Source organism: Lissotriton vulgaris, chromosome 5 (assembly GCF_964263255.1).
Source record: "Lissotriton vulgaris chromosome 5, aLisVul1.2, whole genome shotgun sequence".
NCBI lineage: Eukaryota > Metazoa > Chordata > Amphibia > Caudata > Salamandridae > Lissotriton > Lissotriton vulgaris.
This window is the reverse complement of record NC_141693.1, coordinates 1,240,942,978-1,240,957,488: the sequence shown is the minus strand read 5'-3', so window position 1 is coordinate 1,240,957,488 and position 14,511 is coordinate 1,240,942,978. Positions and strand designations below refer to the sequence as shown.

The 14,511-nt window shown below is 43.1% G+C and overlaps 1 protein-coding gene across 1 annotated transcript in view; it reads right to left on the bottom strand.

The window, feature by feature from the left end:
- Positions 1-14,511, bottom strand: part of PPFIA4 (PPFI scaffold protein A4) — a 2,319,747-nt gene that overhangs the window by 953,632 nt on the left and 1,351,604 nt on the right. The gene's annotated exons all lie outside the window — the stretch shown is intronic.

Here is a 14,511-nt window from a genome sequence, read left to right as displayed (position 1 = left end):
TTCTGTCATTGCTTCCAGATATCATACAAGTAACATCATACCTACACGAAGTCAGGACTATTCTCTTTGTGAATGTTGTTAGTTGCATAAGATAAATAAGCAGCAACTATGGCTTTAGTATAATATTGAAAAAGCTTCCACTTAAAGCCTGGTGACACCACGACAATGTTGCTGCTCCTGAGTTTCAAAAAGAGAAGGGAAATCCAGAGAGGAAATTACTATCTTTAAAGGATTTCCCTTCCCCTACAACGCTCAGCTGGCATGACGTCATGCAGTAACTTCTCCACTAGTGAGAAGTGAGCACGCACGCATCCATGTGCCTGCTGTCACTGCAGTCCAGAAAAAATACACAGATCACCTGTGCCAGAGCACAAAACAGAGCCAGATAGAGACCCGTTCCAAGGCCCCATTTAAAAAGCTGCAGGTGCTCAGCACCGGTAAGACCCGGCCCACTAAAAGCCCTGTTTACCCGCACCTGCCCCCTCCTTCCCCTCCGTGTTACTGCTCCCCACTCCCTGTAGATGTAGGCCGCCACTGCTCTTGACAGAGGTGTTTCTTCATAAAATATGCAAAAGGTATATCATACGAAAAAGCGTTAATTTTGCCTGGCTCTACGAGATGTATCTTAGGACCTTCATATTTAAATGCCGGAGCTCATACATTTGCTGGCTTTGACAAGATTGGCAAGTGAGTGTATTGTATTGTCCTGGTGTGAAGCCATGCAAGGCCGCCTCTGGCCAGGCAAAGCGCCAATTTATTTAGGTTAGGAATGCTTTGAGAGAGCAGCCTTCACAAACGACGTCAAAAAATATTATGTCCAAAATACTGTTTATATAAATACGTTCTTAAGGAGTTAATGCGAGAAACTACACCGAATGGAGCGATATTTTTTCAAACAGTTTCTCGTGTTAACTCATTAAGAACGTATTTATATAAACAGTAGTTTGGACATAATATTTGTTTCAGACGCTCTTTAAGACGCACTATTCTGGTACCATATTGCCATATTCATTCTGAATAGAAACGCCAGCCATTCCGAGTATAGTTTGGTCCAGCTGGGACATGTCAGCGAGGCTCACCATGCACCCATTGCCGGAGTGCCCATATTGCCAGCAGGGCGAACCACCATGAGGTGGTGGGTGGGGCGTCGAGTTTCTGGAGGCCCGGAAGCCAGTTTCAGTTAGGGTAATGACCTGGCATAGAGGCAAGTTCGAGGCAGTGAATGCACATAATCAAGATAAAAGGTCAACAATCAGGGCAAACATTCAAAACAAAAGATACATTTTTTCAGGCACATCTGAGAAGTTCATGCAATATTATTAAAGTACAAGTCAAAATAGGTTTATGTTCCTTGATTTGTATAATACATATCATTTAGAATATTTCATTGTTTTTGGCTCAGCAAAAGAAATATAATAAACAATGCACACAAAGTACACCCCTGTTAGACCTCCAATCCTAGCCGAGGTACTCCACCAGCCCCAAACACCCTGAACTACACTATCTGCCTCCCTAGACCTGTTAATTCTTTCTGCCACATAACCCTCAGAAGTGTCTGCGCCATCCCCATCTCATAGCCAAAGCCCTCTTTGCCACAAAAAAAGCCCAATGCTCAAAACAGCAATTGCTTTCGCAGAATATCCATGTCATTAGGTATGCCCAATATGATCAATTGTGGTGTCCTGGCTATGACCACATCGATCACTGCCATGGTTTCAAATGATGTCATCCCAGTACACGCTCACTGCAGAGCAGCTCCATATCATATGCAGGAGCGTACCCTCCCAACAGAGGCACGCGGGGCTGACTGCTCTCCATGTTTTATATCGGTTGGACTGGTGATAATAGGGTCTATGTAGGATCTTAAACTGGATCAGTCACAATCGAGTTGTAATAGCAACTTCTCTGGTGTGCATTAAGGTTGCCTCACGATCAATATCTTCCACGGGCTCCACCTCTGCTTCCAACTTTCTTCCGAGCTTCCCCAGATTATCTGGTGTGTTATTATTCATGGTGCAGTATAGCTGGGAGATAGCTTTTTAGGAAAGTGCACGACCAACAACCCAGGCTTCCAGTGGGGAGTAAATCTGCTATAATGCCTCAAATGTCTTGACCTCCACTTTGTCCAACACATCCTCCAACGTTTCAATCCCAATCTGTTCCCATCCGTGGAAGCCCTCGACCTTGCTCATTTCAGGCAGCAGTGTACCTTTCCATAGAGGGGTCACCGGAGTAAGTTCCCCTTTCCACCCCATCACTGTGGTGGCTTCATCCCCCACTCTCAGGGCAACCTGGGTAGGTTCTGGCAGGCTCCTTCTCTCCACCTTCCCATACCCATCTTTTACTCATTAGCATCAGCGGAAATGCGTACCACCAGTCCACAGTGCAGTGGAAATCCTGGAGATCCTGGCCCATGTTAAGTTCCAGAAAGAACTTCCTGGTCGGGCTAACCTCTATAACGGGTATTTAAAGCCAAAGGTTGTCATTCGACAGCCATCCATCACCCCATCCAGACTCTCCCAGTCTCCAAGTTGGTAAATAACGGATTTCTCCCAGTTTATGCAATAGCCAGCATAGGTTTCAAATAAGCGAAACACTGACAGGGTCGCATGTATCTATCATGCAGGGTTTTCAAGATATATTAGTGCGTCATCAGCGTATAATGATATTTTCCCATGGGCAAATATTTATTATGGGAAAGCCCATTATGTCCATACGACAACACTCCAAGCACACTGGTGGCTCCAGCCACAGAACGTACAAAAGTAGGGACAGTGGACATCTATGTCTCATACCCCGCCCAAGCGTAAAGGAGTTCGAGACCATTCCATTTACATGCACTGCAGCAGTGGGCGCCCTATAGAGAAGAGCCACCCACTGTCATAACCGGGATCCAAAATCAAAACTCCACAAAGTACATAGGAGGTATCTTCCATCTATAGAGTCAAATGTCTTCTCAGCATCCAGGGACTTTATCACCCTGGGGTTTCTATCAGCTCTAACCCTGTCCAACCATAAGTGTAGAATAAATATACAAAACAGTGATGGATGGAATGCTTGAATTAATCTCAGCCACTGGTAATCACTCGGGCTACATCCCAATTCGTCGTTATTTTGCACACCATGCCACCTCATGGTGTTAAAAGAGGTAGATTAAGTAGACAAAAGGATCAAGTGATCAAGCACAAAGGATTGAGAAAGAGGCGTGCTTGCTATTTTTATCTATCACAGAATTCAGTTATGTGCATGAGTTTAATTGTTGTAGTCTGTTGAAAAAACAGTCAAGAGAAGATTGCAAAATCACCTGGACTTGAGAGATCAAATGCAAAGGAATCAACTAATTGAGCTGGTCCAGTGCATTCTTAACTGTAATTCTAAGGGTAGAAGAGTGAACCAACTGAAAAGCATAATACAGAACAAAGAGTACTGGTATGTTAATGGTGCTTGCTTTCATATCTGTTGGTCAGTCTGAAAAACCAACTGAGTTTTATTATTCATTGGCTGGATGTTCACAGCTCTAAAACTTATTTGACAACAAGCACTTGTAATGCCAATAGGTCTGAATTACGAATGAAAGTGTTTTTTTTTGTCACTAATGGGTTTAGGTATTTATTAAATCATTACACATGCACTCTGTCACTCAACTTGACACACATGAACCCATTGATGCACCCACTGAAACTGAAAACTAAAGGACTGCCCTTCAGCCGTGGCACTGAGGCACACTCATTTGATAGTGGAGGTTCACATATGATCAGAAAATGTCGTCATTCACAGGGAAAGTTGCCAATGACTGATGTGGACTGAATCACTGACCAGACAGTAGCTATTATGGATGAAAGCAGAGTGACACTAACACTCAAAAATACCAATGGCTGAAGAGGGCATTTATATATGTATGCATTATGTAATATTTTTTCTTTATTTCAAGATCCTGGCAGACAGCTACTCCTGTCAGGCCTTCCGAAGAGATTCTGGAAAGAATGCAAAATAGCAAATTCTCTACCCCTAGGGTTTGCCAAAGGGAATAACCAACTCGAAATTTTTTCCCAAGTAAGGCAATCTGGGAGATTTCATTTAACAGAATACTTGGCTACATGCTTTAATGTGGTACAAAAGCAACCCACCCCTAATGCCTTTAACATAGGAGTAAATAAAGGTCTACTTCCTATTGTTGTAAATTCTCATAGTAAACAGATCACATCAGGGCATTTGAAAAACCTTTTTCTAGTTAACTAATCAGGCCTATAGCTGTTACCATTTGTTTGTCACGATAACCAACATAGGCCTACTGTATTGCGCTCAAGCATTCCTACAAAGCAACCATCATGCATACAGTCATAACATTACAAAAGTATATCAAATGACAGTTGGCAAAGCAAAATACCATCTCTCCTAAGAGGGTCTAACAAGGATTCTCACCGTGCACAACTTCCATACACCCTGTTTGACAGAGGAGTTACTAGCACCAAAACCAAGCACCTCCTATTACAATAATCTGTGAGGCTCCATGTAACAAAATACCTATCTGCAGGCTTTAGCACAGTGTAATAACAATCCACCCTTAAAAACCAATAATTGCCTTTAACACATGCGTTTCACAATAAATAAGTCTGGCTAACTGGCTTTGTCTTACCATTTTTTAATAACAAGCGGCAGGCATAACTCACATAATTTGCTGTAGCGTATAGGCAGAATATTGCAAGAAGCGTAACGCAGCCTCAGGCACTACTTTATTAATGCAAAGTGCATCCTTGCAACCAAAATGGACCCAAGGATGTACTTTGAAAATAACGCTAAATGCAAAAGAACACAAACGCCAACAGGCGCTCACACTAAATAAGTTAATGTTCCCTCTGCTCCTGCAGTAGGTTTGTACTGTCAAATTTCTCATAATTATGCAAACAGAAGTACTTGAGTAATTGGTGGGGATTTCGTTTAAAAGGAGTAATGCAAAATTAACTAAATTACTCCGACTACTTTGCCGTAAATGCACATTCTAAAGTTTTCCAGCAGCATAACCTCCCATTGAAGCCAGACATTTTTCGACCCAACTCATCAAGAAGGACAAAAGCGCCTCCCTGAGCCGCAGTGACGTCATGCAAACTGTGCTCGTGTGTATTAAAAGCCGCCCTGATGAAACCCACTTTGTTTCCTCAGCCTTATGCATCGCTTCTGGTAGCATCCACCAAAAGAGATAAGCCCTGCGACTTCCTACACAGGGGTACCTTCTAGAACCAGGACAGGCTTCTTTTACTTCTAGACTAGAGCTGTTCGTCTCCATTTTTACCTCTATTCATTGAACGATTTCCTATCCTGCCAGCACTTAATACAAGTTTTTTTCATCCCGTAAAGCCTCTCTTAAAACAACTGTTAGCATTTATGGATGCCACCTGTGATTACTGTGAAAAGGCTATGCAGGAATAGGAATACCAGCATGAGTGGCCACGGAAAGTTTGGAATAAGATGTTGCTCTGATACACATATGAACATTACTGTTCATTCAAATACCCTGCTAACGTGAGATATTCTCCACCATTTTGTGACCTTAGGTTTTCAATAGCCTTGACCCGAAGAGGTGAGTAGAGACCTCCCTTTTAATTTTGCTCACAACTTCCCTAGTTCACTAGTGCATGCCGTGTTTACTACTACACCTCTACAAAGTGCCGTCAAACCTTAGCAGCTGCCAAATCAGCCACCACTTGTGTTGTGCCACATCATAATGTGATGCTATTCATTTTTATTACTATGCCTTTACAGTATCTCTGCTTTAACAGTTTTTATTTCCTCAAAATTAGAGCTCTGGCCACCAGTGGATTAGCATCATTTAATTCACTGCTGGTTGTATTGTTTTTTCACTTATTGCAATGGCACAGCGTATTGTCCATAGTCCTCAAAAACACTTTCACATGCTGCTTAGTGTTAAATACAGGCAGAAACATATTGACCTCCTACAAGTGGCTTGAAATATATCACTTTCTTTCAACTCATTCCATTTGAGGCAAAATAAACAAGGAATAAGGTCCACCAAGATGCAATTTTCACTGTGTTTCTATCTTCATAATTTGCTATCCAACTCCCACACCTGCGACCAGTGCTTAATTTGAGCCAGTGGTTTCCGGTACTCTGCACCAGCACTAAATTGCCAACACTGGCCATCATGACATCTGCCACATGGTGGCACTGTTTGTGCAATTTTAAAACGAACACAACAGTTGTTTAATAATTCAATACACAGTGCAAGCAACTAATACCTACGTCCCAAGCCACTCTCATAGCCTTGGGGGCCTCGAGTAGTTTGAATTTTCACACTTGTAGCAGCGTGACAGTTAGGAGTTGTGTAGGTAATGCCACTTACAGAGCTGACAGTGAAAATGTGTGGTGCAAGCTGCTATGGCGTCCTGACGAGGCACTTATTTTTTTACAAATTAAGCGCTGCCTAGGACTTCATACAAACTCTTCCTAATGACATTGATCATCCTAAGTACGTTTCATCCAGGGTTGCAGCCGACACACATTCTCACGTATCTATGTTGGTTGGGACTCTTGGCCTTTTTGTCAACTTCCTCTCTTCTGCTTTGGATCCTTCCTGCCTCTGCTTTCATCATGCATCAGTTTAAGCATGTTAATGTATCCATGTATATGTTTGCTAAGATTTTCTTTGGTGGACAATAATGAATGCCTCCCCAAAGTGTGAGCTGACCCCCGTATGGCTTTTTTTACATACTTCACACCATCTTTTTGAGGCCTCTGGTCTGTCACCTTTTCCACCCTCATGTCTGCTCTTTTTGACCATTGTTGCCATTGGCACCTCAGCTGTATGCCTAGGAACTCCTGCCTATTTCATGATGTCAGACTTATCACCCAGTCCTCCTTTCCGCCCCCCCTCTTCCCTATCTCCTCCCCAAAAACGTATCCCTCGAGCCCACCATTCTATCCAGATCTGTTCAAACTCCAAGCTTCCTTCTCATTCGATCCCTCGATACCCCCTCCTTGACCTCTAACCCATCATCGGATCTATCCTCTTTGGCGACTAATCCTTGGCTGTGCACCAACCTTCCCTGTATTCAGGTCACTGCTCCTTTCGCTTTCCGTTTGCCTTGGTCTCTTTCACCTGGCCTTGCTTCCTCTCCGCTCTCTCCTTTGACAATTGTCTCTTATTCAGGGTTGGTTCCTCCAATCCTTACCTGGCTAGGGCTGTCAACCATCCTCAGCTCTACCGTACTCCTTTTCGCAGCAAGATCTGGTTTCAGATGGTGACTACTGTAGCTTCCTGCCTCTTCCAACTCTGGTCGCCTACTTCACACTTCTTGCTCTATCACCACTTTCTCCTCTGATGACTCTTTTGTGGCATGATTAGGACAAGAGTTGAGCATTGGAAGTAGTAAGACATGATCTCCGTGCTGCAAACGAGGACTACATTAGGGAAGCAGTGGAAGGATTTCTAGATTCTGATAGGGGTCCTTTTGGATGCTGGAACAGAGCTTGAGATTATAACCCTGCTGCTCCATGTAGATCCTAAGTCTACACAGAGACGCGTGTATTAGCTTCCTGGCAGCCACATTTCAGCACATTTGCTGCAATGCAAGAGGCCTCTGCAGCATATATACTAAATAATGTGAATTGTACCTGGGTGAGGGGGTATACCTTAAGAACGTCCACATAAATGCTGAGTCATGATATGAATTTCTAGAGTGTCTGTTCTTAATATTCACTCTACAGGTGGATTGCAGCTCAGCCTCCTTCTCTTCCTCTCATCAGTTTCAGATCTTGGAGCTGCTGGGCTAGCTGACATGAGAATTGGCAGTGTTCATAAAATATAAATGTTGTATGTGCATAAACGCTGAGGAAGTGTAATTGCTGATCACTTACCAAGGGTTGTGCCTATTGGGCGTTTAGAGGAAAAAATTACCAAAAAAGGCCTGGCTTTTGACATTGATGTGACAAATGGTGACAAAATCCTTTCAGAAGAAGAGCCATATCAGACATGTCTCTCTGCTTTCAATAGTTGAAAACCTTTTCCCACATTTGAAAGAGGGGGTGATTCCTCATTTTGCAACAGTGTGACCAGATAGTGGTCCAGGAGGTCTGAGGCAGGGAACAGAAGTCCTTGTGAAGGGTTAAGTTGGCTAATCCCCAGTACTTCCTTAGGGGCATAACACTCTGAGGGAGGGATCAATACTGTGTGATAGCACCAGCTGCTTAGTTGGGAGTGGACTCCACCAGGGAAACACCACAAGTGACTTCCCAGCATATTAAAAAAGTGGGACTTTAACATATTTTAGCCTGAGGTTGACCAGAACAAGACACCACAGTTCCACTAGAAAGTTCCTACCTCAATGGCTAATGATTTCTGGTCTGGCTAACTTGGAAGTTTATCCAGCAAGGTCTGAGAATTTAAAAAAGACTGTCAAACTCTGTTGGGAGAGCCATGGGACAAGCATGGGCTACTGTTGCTTAGCCTGCAATTGTGGGGGCATGCCCTCCTCTATCTTTCTGTTCTTTCGAACACATACACGCCATCTGGTTCTCCCAGGACAGTCACCCCTACTGTACGGTTGGCTTTTAGATGCTTCATGTCAGAGGAACAGCTACTTCCTTCCAGGCATTACATGACACGATGTCCCCTCACCTCTTGGAAGCTGGCTGTCAGGCAAACACCAGTTTTGGTTGCACAGCAGACCTCTTACTCTGAGGAGTACTCCCTTTCTTGGTCAAAGAGAACTTGGAGCTGAAACCAGAAGTAGGTGAGCAGCCTCTACGTTTGTACAAACAAGGCAGACAGGAGATTGGGACTATCTGTCAGCACTTCGAGAACTGGTTTGGGGTTGGTTTTTCATTTAAGTGATATTTTCAGTGGTTTTTTTCAGGCTGCTTTCCTGACAAACCCTTGATGTATTGTTATGTCCCTTGTGGCAGGGTAGTCTCCAGTGTGGAGCATCAAAAACAGAGGCACAAAGAGGTGTGAACATTGTGCAACGACTATCAACAGTCACATGGAGCAGTGATCAGGGAAAAGACACAAGGCTGGCCTCACATGTAGTGGGCCTCTTTCACCTTAACAACAGATATTTCATTCCCACCCTTCACCCTAGTAACTAACAAACTGCAGTGCTACAGGAAGACAAATCAGCAGCACTTGGCACCAAAAAACCTTATTGAATTTCTAAAGGAGCCTTGTTTACTGTATTCCTACTACTCAGCGAAGTGCAAAAAAACTCTGCTGCGCTACGCGGTGTTCCGCAAGCGGCGGAGTGCGTTATATAAATGTCTTTCGTGGTGATTTTTAGAGCTGGGTGTTTGTCCACACTGTGTAATCATCGTGAACGGCACCATGCAGAGCGCAAGCGGGCGCATCTTCCTTTCTGCCGCTTGAGTAGATTTTTTACTCAAGCTGCAGCTTTCTCAACACGAACAGACTGGTTCTCAACACTAGCGGTCGGGACCAATCGCAACCACACACAATGAGAAATCAGACTGCCTGCACTGAGAAATCTCGCTGAGAGGTTGATTTTCCACACTTGCACTCGGCAACTTGCCGAGCAAAAACAAGGAAAAATCTCGCCGGGAGGTGGATTTTCCTCACTCGCGCTCACCAACTTGACGTTGATGAGTGCCATCAAGTTTTTCAGAACTCCGCAAGCTCCGAGTGACGCGGAGTGTGGAAAACTCTGCAAACTTGGCGAGCGGAGTTCATCGCCTAGACCTAATTTCTACTTCAATGTGCAAATATCACCCTACAGCCTCATGAATGCCAATATTACACCCATTGTCTGGGGAAAAGAAACACCTACATCTTGTACACAGCAACGGACCAAGAGCTTCCAAAATGGAACCCAGTGGCCTCCATTAGTCTGGCTCACTCCTACACATAATGCTAGTCCCACACAGGCCACATACACATATGCATAAGATCCATTTGAGGTTCCAGGATCTAGGTTAGCACATTGAAGCAGAACTAAACAAGGCTAGGCCAGTAGGTGTACGCTCTATTGACACAGGTAAATAAGGCTAGTCACAACTAGGGATTCATGAAACACTGTACAAGGCTACCACCATTCTTCATGTTGAACCCAGGACTAGGACACTCGTGCTCTATCGGTGAATAATGGAATGTCTGGTGTTCCCCTACAGGTCAAAGAACTGGTCGAGAATAGGGCTCATGTCAAAGAACAGGTCTAGGACTTTGACCACACTCTAGGTTATTGTGGGCCAAGGGCCAAAAATCAAAACCAAGATACAAGATATAGTTGGGCATCACCGCAGAGGAATACAACTGTATACCATGCAGGGTACATTTCTGTCCCAATAGACTTAGGGTCTCATGAGTGCCCCGGGACTGCACCCGGGAAAGTCTGCACCCCGTAGTTAGCATTAAAGGAGGTCTTGTTAACTGAAAGAGTGCAGAGACAGCGGGTTAGACAGCAGGTTATCAGAGTGGAGTAATGAGATTTCACTGAGACATGAGGAATTAATCAGTGATTTGATAGGTCTGGATCTTTTTCAACTGATAATTCCCTATTCCTCCCCACAGTTTATCCCGGTTTTCAGCTTTCTGAACAGTTGAAACCTTTGTGGGGTGGATACAAGACAAGGGCATGATGTTTTTGAAGACATAATTTTGATTGTCCCGGAAAAAGGGTTTGAAATTTTCATTAGGCCGGTGCAACCTCATGAAATTTCCAGAATTTGGAGTTATGCTATGTCATGTAATTTCAAACCAGTTCAGGTAAAAATCCTATTGCTATAGAGGACAGGAACAATGCAAATGAGTGGCTATTGTTAGTGGCATTTGAATTGTGCATTTTTCTACAAAATGCATAATACATTAAAAAAAGATGCGAGGATGCATTGAGCTTAAAAATAGCGCTAATTAGCATTTTGCAAAAGTTTGCATAATTTTACTGGCATTTTGTGTAATTATGCAAATGGAAAATACATGAATTCCGTAAAACCCTAGTATGGGCACACTGCAATTACTGGGACACGCTGTCATGCCTCGAGACTCCTAAAAGACACTGTCCCTTTAAGATGATCGCTATTTAGAGCATCATGAACCTAGGAGCGACGCTTCACGTTCTTGCGTCAAGCTCCCTTCGTTTTCCGCATCCGTCTTGACTTCTCTGCCTGACTTCCGTTTTGCCTTGGAGTTTCCTGTTTGTTGTGCGCTGCTCGGCAGAGTGCTTTACCAGCCCCCGCATCCTTGAGCGGGCCTCGGATTGCTCTTCTGTTCAATGGCGGTTCGCTGTTTTCAGGCGTTCATGCTTGGGCGCCTGTAATCCCTAGTGCTACAAGTTCACGTTCTTCTTCGTGAACCTTTCTCTTTCCCTACCCTTGAGTCCCGCCCGGCGACCGGGTTTTGCCCCGCCATCCGGCTGGGCTCAGCTTTGTGTTTACTTTGGAGTTTCCTCACCGGACAGCCGGGCCTGTTCTCCGTTGTCCTGTGGGGGCATCAGTTTTCACTCCCCTTCCCTAGTATACCTTACCGGGCAGCCGGGCTTGGTCTCCGCTGCCTGGTGTCTGCAGTCCGCTTAGCCCTCCTTTCCCTTTAGTCAGTTAGCTAGTGTTTATCCTCCATTTGTCCCCCTTTAGTAATTTATTTATCCCTTACGAAATTCAATTTCTGGAATTCTGCCTTTTGCATTTGGAGTGATTCTTGCGTGGATCCAAGTGGGTACATTCTTCAGCTTCACTACAGGGAATCACGGTAACAGCACCTTTGCGCTACTTTATACTCTTACTGAGACTTGTTATACATATGATTTATATATGTTGTTTTGGTTTTCATATAGGGGCAACCCAGCATCAGAAGAGGTGGGCTAAAGGTTTTCTTATATACCACTCGCTAGTGAATGATTCTTCAAGACTTCTACTAGACAGCTGAAGTGAGAAGTGTATTAATTAGACTATAGAATCACTACTGAGTTTAGTAACATACTCACTAACACATTATATTATCTTTGTCACAGCTCCAGATGAAGTTCCTTATCTAGACTTCGCATGTATATATTCTACGACGAGTTAGGATTCTGGGTATGTGTTGTTTCTATTTGTAGGTGTCCTAGTGTTTTCCTTTTAGTGTGCCAATAGCTAGTTGCTTACTTACCTTTCTTTGCAGCCCACCTGTTACCAGTTCCCCCATTGATGTACCACGCAGATAATCCAGAAGAGTACCATCGAACACCATTTTTCTCCCCCACCTTTCCTTGTTTTGTCTCCCTGTTTTCCCCTGGCGTGTCTCTCGTACTCTAGTGTTTGATAGAGTCGGAAGGCCGTAGGGGAAGGCTGTGGACTATTCTTCGGATTCCTGACGCTCCTGTGGAACCTACTTGCAATCCTTACACACGCATACTGAGGGCCTAAATCTGAACATAGGGCTTAAAATCAAGATGAGGGTATAACATCATCCAAGCAGTGAAGCAAGTTTGGTACGAAATATATAATTGTCTCATTCTTAGCTTCTTATGTCAAAACTGGAGAGACTTGTGGGAGCCACACATCATGAACCTTAATACTGACAGGCGCTTTTTAGTTGTTGCTAATTTCTTCCTTAAATCTTTAAACAGTCATATGGCCACTTTCTGTAATCCTTTTTTCAAAAATGTGTTAAACTTTGCCTACTTAGCCTTTTTTGATTTTCTAAGTGGTTTGGAAAGGTTATTGTGTCATTTTCCTGACTTTAATATTTTTTGCTATTCCTTGTTCCCATCATGGGTCTCTCTAAAGAAACAATTTCTGCTGGTGCCATACTTACTAGAGTGCAAACCTTCTCAGTTAGCTGTGCTGTACCCTAACAATATAATGCCTTATTAAGTTGGTGGAAACTCACAGACGGATGAAAGAAAATGTGCTGTCAGGCCCTGAGGTGAGTCCTACCCATGCAATGAATCTATAATTCCTGTAAGGTGAAACACATGGTTTCAATAATTTAAACATGGGCTCAGCCCCAGGTAGCTATGGCACAGAGAAGACAGGCTTAACTTAGGAAAATGTGTAACATATTTATCAAAACTAAAACAGCTAAATGCTGAAATACAATTTAGTAAAAATTCTACAACCAATTTCTAAAATTTTAAAAAATGAACAGTAAAAAGGCAAGAAAAAAGAAAACAATAATCAATTAAGGGGGACTAGAGATATGAATGCTTAAAGATTTAAGGCAAAAACACCAAGTTAAAAGTTTTACCTGGTGGTAATGGACAGAGAAAGCTGTCCATGTGTGTACCCACTCTATTTAAGGTGAGCTGACAAATGGCCAAACCTCCAATGTATTTAATAAATCGGGTTATTGTATCTCCGTGCACTCAGTAAATTGTTTAGATTGAAGGCAATTTGGGTGCGTTTCCTTGTCGCACTATGCCTGATAGTGCCTTACATAATGAGTCCAAAATGTGATTAGGAAATCACTGAAAGGCGCGCTAATTTAACATGAAACTGGCCAGTTTCTTCAAAGATTACTGTACTTTTTCAAAAGAATACAATCAAATCTTCCTTGAGTTCTTGATTTAGAATTTATTACATTCCAAAAGGATGTTCCTTTATCAAATCATAGTTGAATGTTATATCCATCATGAATATTTCATAACATTACTTCATGCTTGCCCAATGCATTTCGGGTTAGTAGGAATAACCCTTCGTCAGGGGCCTAAAATGTAAACATACAGGACCTTAGCTTTCAGAAAACGAACCAATAAATCATTCAAAACAACAGTATGTCTGTGCATTAACGATGAGTCATCACATGAAAACACTTACAAGCAAAAAATTAAAAATCATGAATTACATCAGCTTACTATGTTACACCGTCTGTAAATGAAATGAGGATTGATTATTATTACGTGGAATGTATTCCATACAAAGTGCATGTAGTCTACGTGAGTGACGCTCAAGTGTGGAGTGAGTGCAAAAACAGTAGAAGCTGTTGGAGTGAAAATATAAGATAAAACACACGGGTGGGACAAACGAAGCGGTTCCGACGGGACTTACCGGAAAAGTAACGCGTAGTGCTCTCAAGGTTCCGAACGCGGAACCGGTCGGGTTAGGGAGAGACCAATTAGAGAGCTAGTTATAGGTATGCGAGTAGGTCACGTGATGGACCGGATAGGTATGAAAATAATAAAGTTCAGTCTCAATAAAAGGATAACGATATCCCAAAATTGCTAAATATGAAGTTAAATGTCAGGTTTCGTGATTCTGCTTACAACACATTTGAAAAATAAAAATCTTTAACTCACGGAGAAAAAACGCCGTAGTGTGAATGCTACACGTTATATGATAGGCTCACGAGAGGTCATGTGATCGGGCGTCTGAAGGTAAACAAACGCTCGTGAAGGTTCTATATATGCTGCCAGAAATTCATAAAGACTTGCAAACACCACCCTTTAGACCTATAGAGTCTGCTTGCGGGTCTATATCTGACAGCATTGGTAAATACTTAGACTGTTTCCTACAGCCGATCGTACAAAAAGGGCAAACTTACATAAAGGATACCCCAACCTTTCTCAACTTGCT